The sequence below is a fragment of the Humulus lupulus genome, chromosome 1 (assembly GCF_963169125.1).
Source record: "Humulus lupulus chromosome 1, drHumLupu1.1, whole genome shotgun sequence".
Lineage (NCBI taxonomy): Eukaryota > Viridiplantae > Streptophyta > Magnoliopsida > Rosales > Cannabaceae > Humulus > Humulus lupulus.
This window is the reverse complement of record NC_084793.1, coordinates 118,942,707-118,950,660: the sequence shown is the minus strand read 5'-3', so window position 1 is coordinate 118,950,660 and position 7,954 is coordinate 118,942,707.

The following is a 7,954-nucleotide window of genomic DNA, read 5'->3' as shown; positions in this document are numbered from 1 at the left end:
TGGCTACAAGACTCTATGTGGGTATATTTACGTGAAAGTATGGGGAATACACAAAGTCAGCCGTCTTTTCCAAGTTGTCAGCGGAACAGTAGGCGAAAAGGTACCCTTAGGCGTGCTGGGATGTGTGCGGCTTTGACCTGTCGGGCGTGTCAGGAGGGATCCTGTGTTAGGTGGATATCATTCCAAATATGCCTCCTCCATGACTCGACCGCTTGGTTTTGTTCTGTGCGAGGCACGGAACTGTTTCCGCGAAGACCACTTGAAGAGCTTCTCCTGGAAGGAGCTTCCCCGAAGGATACCCCTTCGGGAGTCCGGGAGAGTTGACGAGTTTCCGTGTCGTGTTTGCTTGAAAGAGTAATCCGGACACTAAACGGGAGTGGCGAAGCCTTTCTGTCCATCCGCGAGCTCTGGTCACCTACCGTGAAAGACATTGGTAATTCTGCTTCCCCGAGGATATCCATCTAAACGCTATCCGGAAATCTGGATAACATCACCAAATAGGGCCTTGCCCAAAGTGAGGACAGAGATTTAGATCCTCACTTTGGGGATTTTGTTGAAGAGATAGGACCCATCGAGGACCTTAAGGAGGTCCAACTCGATGAAGAAAATCCAACCAGAGTTGTGAAAGTCGGTAAAAACTTAGAGACAACAACGAAGCAAGTACAGGGGGAATTTTTGAGAAAAAACCAGGAAGTCTTTGCCTGGTCGCATAAAGACATGGTTGAAATAGACCCTGTGGTTATTAGCCATGTCCTGAATGTAGACTAGAGTTTTCCACCAGTGCAATAGAAAAGGAGGCTTCTCGACAAGGATAGATCAAAAGCTCTAAAGGAAGAAGTCGCAAAGCTAAAGGAGAATGGATTCATCAGGGTAGTGTTTTATCCATCATGGGTCTCTAATCCCGTGCTGGTTCCAAGCCGAATGGCATGTGGCGAACATGCGTGGATTTCATAGACCTTAATAAAGCCTGCCCTAAAGATTCTCTCATTCATGGATGCATACTTTGGATATATTCAGATCAGTATGCATCCTCCTGATGAGGATCACACTAGCTTTCGAACTGATACAGGGCTTTACCGTTATAAAGTAATGCTCTTCGGTTTGAAAAACGCTGGTGCGACTTACCAACAACTAGTCAACCACATGTTTAAGGAACTGATTGGCACAAAAATGGAAGTATATGTCGATGACATGCTGGTTAAGTCGAAAAAGGTAGAAGGGCATATAGGGGACTTGCAAGAATGCTTCAACATCTTGAACAAATATCAGATGAAGCTGAATCCCCTCAAATGCTCCTTTGGAGTAGGATCAGGGAATTTCTTGGGATTTATAGTAAACTCGCGAGGAATTTAGGCCAATCCTGAGAAGATCAAGGCCCTGGTCAATATGAAATTGCCAATGAAGATCAAGGATGTTGAAAGCTTGCCAGAAGAATTGTTGCTCTCAGTAGATTTATTTCCAAATCAATGGAAAAATGTGTCCCATTTTTTAATCTACTCTGAGGCAACAAGAAATTCGAATGGACGGAGGAGTGCGAACAGGCTTTTCAAGCCTTAAAGACTCACATGTTGCAGCCACCGATTCTATCAAAGCTAGTTGATAAAGAAGCTTTGTTCATTTACTTAGCGGTCACAGAATACGCTGCTAGTGTTGTCCTAGTAAGAGAAGAAGAAGGCGTGCAGAAGGCTGTTTATTATGTAAGCAAGAGGCTAATAGGAGCAGAGCTACGGTATCCACCAATTGAAAATTTTTCCTATTGCTTAATCTTAGCCTCCAAGAAGCTGCGACCCTACTTCCGAGCTCAGCCAATCATAGTTTTGACCGACCAGCCTCTACGACAAGTTTTGCAAAAGCCAGAAGCCGCAGTCAGATTGTTGAAATGGGCGGTCGAACTTGGGCAATTTGATATCTCCTACTTTCCACGAGCAGCGATAAAAGGACAAGCCCTGGTAGACTTCATCGCAGAACTCACTGGGCTTCCAGATAGCGAGCAGCCAGAAGGGCCTGAAGAACCTGAGTTTCAAAGTCAAACTCCTTCTTGGAAGTTGTTTACATATGGTTCTTCTAATGAGAACCACATAGGAGCAGGAGTGATTTTGATAACGCCTGAGGGGCATCGATTTCACTGCGCGATTAGATTCGACTTCACTGCATCTAACAACGAAGTCGAATATGAAGCACTGCTCGCAGGATTACGGCTAGCCAGAAGCATGCACATAAAGTCTCTTGATATCTTTAGTGACTCTCAACTAGTGGTCAATCAGATCATTGGAGAGTATTAGGCCCGAGGCTTAAAAATGGTTTCTTACTTAGATAAAGCGAAGGATCTATTGGCGCAGTTTGATAAGTACACTCTCCAGCAAGTACCTAGCGATCAAAATTCAAACGCTGATGCTTTGGCCAAGTTAGCAAGTGCCAAGGATGCTCACACTCTATACATAGTGCCGGTTGAACGGCTATCTACACTGAGCATCCGAGCAGAAGAGACCTCTTTGGTGATTCAGGCGGCAGACACATGGATGGCACCTTACATAGAGTACTTGACGCAGGGCGTGTTACCGATGGACAGGAACAAAGCCAGGACTCTTTAGTAGTTGGCTGCTAGGTATATCCTAGTCGATGGAATCTTGTACCGAATGGGATACTCAATGCCACTCCTCAGGTGTATTTCGAAAGAGAGAGCCAAAGAATTGATGAGAGAGGTCCACGATGGCTTTTGTGGGGACCATGCTGGGGGGCAAAGTTTATCGAAAAAGATCCTAAGGCAAGGATACTTCTGGCCAACAATGAATGAAGACTCAATGGAATTTGTGCGAAGGTGTGATAAATGCCAAAGGTTCTCCAAAATTCCACGAGCAGCCCCTAATGAGATAAAACAAATGCAAAGTCCGTGGCTATTCAAAGTCTGGGGTATAGATCTAATCAGATCTCTGCCCACAGGAAAGGGCGACGTCAAGTATGCCGTAGTGGCCGTCGATTACTTCACTAAATGGGCCGAAGTTGAGCCACTTGCAACTATAACGACCAAGAAAGTGTTGGATTTCATAGTCAAAAACATCGTATGTCACTATGGATTGCCAAGAAAGATTGTCTCAGACAATGACACCCAGTTTGATAGTGATCTGTTCACAGATTTTTGCGAACGACATGGAATTATCAAGAGCTTTTCTTCAGTTGCTCATCCTCAAGTAAACGGACAAGTCGAGGTAGTCAATAAAATGTTGAAAGATACTTTGAAGAAAAGACTTGAGGAAGCGAAGGGGGCATGGCCAGAACAATTGCCTGAAGTCCTCTGGTCATACAGAATTTCTCATCGAACAGCAACAGGCCATACTCCATTTTCTTTAGCCTATGGATATGAGGCTATGCTACATGTTGAGTTAGATCTGCTGTCGCGTAGAAGAATAACGTACGATCAAGGCACTAATAGCCAGCTATTGATGGAATCTATTGATTTGGTCGATGAAAAGCATGAGCAAGCCTAACTCCGAGTAGCAGCTTACCAGCAAAAGGTCACCTGGTATTTCAATTCTAAAGTACGCAAAAGAAAATTCAGTGTCAGAGATCTAGTACTTCGAAGGGTTTTCCTCAACACCCACAACCAGGTTATTGGAGTACTCGGGCCTACTTGGGAAGGACCATACCAAATTAAAGAATTCCTCCATCCAGGCACTTACAAACTTGCTCGCTTCAATGGAGATCTCATTCCTCGATATTGGAATGGAGAACACCTGCGCAAGTACTATCAATAAACAATTCTTCTTAAAGAATTGGCTTGTATTAATTTTAATTTTTACAAGTTATCAAAAAGGGTCGGTCATTTTATGTGACGGATCGCTTATAAGTGTAAGATCATTATTTTGGTCATTCGTACAGACATGTTTTTTCCATTTATTATGAGAAATAAAAGGCCAATCATTCTTGCCAACTATTGTATTTATCATCATTTTTACAAGTCTTTATTACGAGCAGAAATGTTCGAACAAGTTTCGGTCAAGGTAAGTGACCGAGGACCTAAAGCTTCTCAATCACTTGGGGGACATACAAGGCATATAGTAAGCAAAGCATATTGATAGGTATGTAAACACATGAGAAAAATAAGTGAAAGCATGCTGCAGTACTTACAGTATTATTCAAAATTTTGTATTTTTTTAACTCAAACCAAAGTTCTATGCTAAGTTCGGTCATGCGAACAGATGTTATAATAAATGCAAGTATTATATTATCAAAAAAGAAACCTTTTACACTGCGAGCAGTTACTGCTCGGATGTAATTGTCTGATTAAAAGTTAGAGCTGCCCATGCAGCAATAAATACAATTGTCTTAAAGTACAAATAAAAAAATATATAAATATAAAAATATTATAATCATGAGGTATGAGGGTCTTGTGGATTTTCCTGGTCGACTGCAGTTTCGGTTTCATTCTCTACGCCTTCAACGCCAGTGGCCAAGGAGATCTCGAGCGAGGCTGGGGTTTTTGCCCTCTCTTCTTCTTCCAAGCAAGCAGCGCACCAGGCTATTTCTTTTTCCCTCATGCGCTCAGAGAGATAGCTGAAATCGGCCTCCTGGTTTTGTTTCCAAAAATCATAGAAGCACTTGGACGTGGCACCCTTGTACCTCTCCAGATTGCTGGCATTGGCTTTTTTGAGATCCTTGATGCGAGCCTCCAACTTATCAACCTCTTGCCTGCTCTTGATCAGTTCCGCCTCGAGCTTTTTGGCTTCTCGAAAATTCGTATGGTGAGACTCTTTGTACTTCACCTTTGCCTCGAGAGCTTTGTCAAGAGCAGCCTGTTTCTACTTCATCTCCTCAGCCATTTTATTTTTCTCCTTGAGCAATGCTGCATTTTCCTTCTGAGCCACCTCAAGCTGCTCGGCATATTTCGCTTCGACGACCTTAAACTCCTCAGCGTGTCATTGCTCGAACAACTTGGATTGCTCAATGATGATCCCCGAGCATAGCTAGCCGGCAGTCAAGGTCAGTATTGCCTACGATCAGAACAAAAGTTAAAATGACTATTATAGAGAAAAATATTGTGTCAACAGGAAGAGACAACTTACACTGGCAAGCTCATTTAGTGCGCGGTTCAAGATCTGGTCGACATCCATCGACTTTGTCCCAGCCATGGCTTCTCGGCTGCGCTCGTGCCTCAGAATCCTTGTCATCCTGTCCTTGGCCGACCTTAAAGCGCGGCTCGATAAGTCATCCCCTGTTTGAGCAGGGGCAGTTGGCTGTTTCTGATCGACATGAATCAGTAGAGAAGGAGTCGACCCGACCGGTACAGGCGGAGATGGCTGCTTGAGGGGAGATGGAGGTGGTGTTGTATCTTTCGAAGGACCAGCTACTGAAGGGTCCTTAGTGCGGGTTTTATTAGACGGAGGCTCTTTGCTGCACTCCCCGTGATGCCGCTTGCTCGCCTTCTTCTTGCTCGCGGGAGCATCAAGAACACTGTAGAGATCGAACATGTCTTTGGATGGAATGTCTGCAAGAAGGCAAGTACACGAACAGATAGATAGTACGAATAAGTGAGTATGCTATGAAAAAGAAGGAAACAAAGGCAATTGTAAGCAAAATACTTGAGCTATAATTACTGGTCGCTACATTATATATTTTACTAGTGTTACACTCACTCTCTGGCATGAAAAAGTCTGAATCTAAAGTGGGAGTGTACTTAAAGTTGTCGTCCCCATCAAATAAGTGATAGGGAATAGGCAAACTATCTAAAAGCGAGAGATCAGTACTGTTCTCATCTAAAGATTCTTCAATGGGTATAGAGGGTTCAGAAGCCTTCTTCTTTCCCTTCCCTAAAGGGGCCTAAGGAGCATTTGCTCACGGGGTGCTGGAGGGTTCCCTGATTGTCACTCCAGTTTTCCTCCTCCTTGGTGGTTGTGACACATCTGGGTGCTACTCGGGAACTCCTTCATTAGTGGCACTCCCCGCAGTGGTTTCCCTCACATCTTGGTGAGGTGTCAAAAACCCGACCAGTCTTAGGTTGGCTTCAGTAACCAGCTGTTTGACGCTTTTTTCCACGTCAGTCATGCTAGCCAGCAACGCTACTCGAAGCTCCATTTCTGGAGTAGGAGCTGGTCGGAGCCATGGACCTGAAGAGAGCTAATTTTCTAAGGAAAATGTAGATAAAATAAAAGAAAATAAACGACCATGAGAACGAAGAGATTACCTCCTTGGGTGAAGGATAAGTAGTTGGCGACTAGGTCGGTGGTTAAAAAGTACTCCTGGTGGTACTTTCCTACATTAGACTTGTAGTTAGTCTCACTCAAGAAGGTGCGATTTGTTTCCTGGTGGCAGAGATGAAAGAACCCCGTGTTGTCTTGGTTCGGGTTAGATTTGAGATCGAACAGGTAGTTGATCTCATGAGGAGAAGGGGCAGGCCGTTTTTATGGTTGTAAAGGATATAGAGTGTGGAAAACATTCTATACCCATTTGGAGTTATTTGGAAGGGAGCGACCCTGAAATAATTGGCCACTCCCTGGAAGTAAGGATGAAGAGGCAGGATTGCTCCTGCCTCAATGTGTAACCTTGACCAGGCGCTGCCAGGCAGGTTTGCCCGTTGGTCGATGGTAGAAAGAAACAAAGTAACCCCAGAAAGTCCATACTTTCTGAGGAAATTACTTATCATCGTAGCAGTGATCGTGCTAGGGGGAACAAGGTACCATTCAACGTTTGGTCGAATGGCATTGCGGAGATGGGCCTGTGTTTGGATTTCGGGATCAGTGGTTTCAGCTCTACCACTGGTCGAAGGAATCTCAGCCCGAGAAGCAAGCCAATTTTCGGAAGGTTTTGATGTTTTCTTTTTCTGGACAGCAGATTTTACTCTACCCATCGTGGATGGACTAGAAAGAGGTCTGTTTGGGGGAATTCGAGAAAAAGGGATTTCTGGAACTAGTAGCGACGGTTGTTCTTCGTCCTCAAGTAGTTTGGCTAGCAGATCATCGTCGATTGGCCTCTCACCTCCCCACGAATCTTGCATGAAAATCTGCGAACAGAAAAGGGGAGATGAGAATCTAATGGCCAGAAGGATCATGATGTTTAAAAGTTGGAATAATGTTGCTCGTGTATAAAAGTTAAACTTTTATACGACTAGCAGCATTCTGACAAAAAACACTACATTTTAAGCGAACAGTTTGGAAAGTGGATTAAAAAGCAGAAGTGAAAAGTTTTTCAGAAAATACTTTTCGACTCTGAAAGGGCAGGAAAAACCCAGTTTTTTCTACAAGCTTAGAAATTGAAATTTTACTTCGATTTCACGCCCTAAAGTTATAATCCTAACTACCCAACTACTTCATCATCCCAGAAAAATGTTATTCTCCTAGCAAATTTAGTGCAAATCAATATGCCCATTTACCCCAAAACAGTCTCTTTCAAGAACTCAGGATACAAAGCAGATGTAAAATAGATATTATATGGCATTTCAACGACTGAAAAGGTCGATAAACTTACTTGGATAAAAAATTGAAGCAAGTTTCTGAGACACTAAGTTGGTTGGCTGGGCAGACACTCTGTGGATCGTCGAGTTCGTCTGAGGCTTCTGAGTTTTCTACGCCTTGTTCTTCAGTGTTCTTGAAGAGAAAGTGAAAAGTAAAAAGTGAAAAATCATCCTGAGGAATTATTTATATTGATCGTAGCACTGTAAAAGAGGTAATCATGGAATTACTTTTCTCAAGGCATGGGGAAACGCAATAGTTGTTAGACAATTTTTTGGAAACTGAAAAGACATGATTGGTTGCCTTTTTCGAAAAGGCATGGGCGGCTTTGACAGATTTGGTGGGGTACGCGAAGGGTCAGTTTCCTATGTTTACTTTATGCTGGTCGCAGTAAAATAAACTTGGGGGGCAAATGTTTACCCAAAATGGCTCATGATGACGTGGCAAGAAATTATTACACGTGGTTGGCATGTGGCAGCATCAAAGTGAAGAGGTGTTGTTCGTCTATTGAC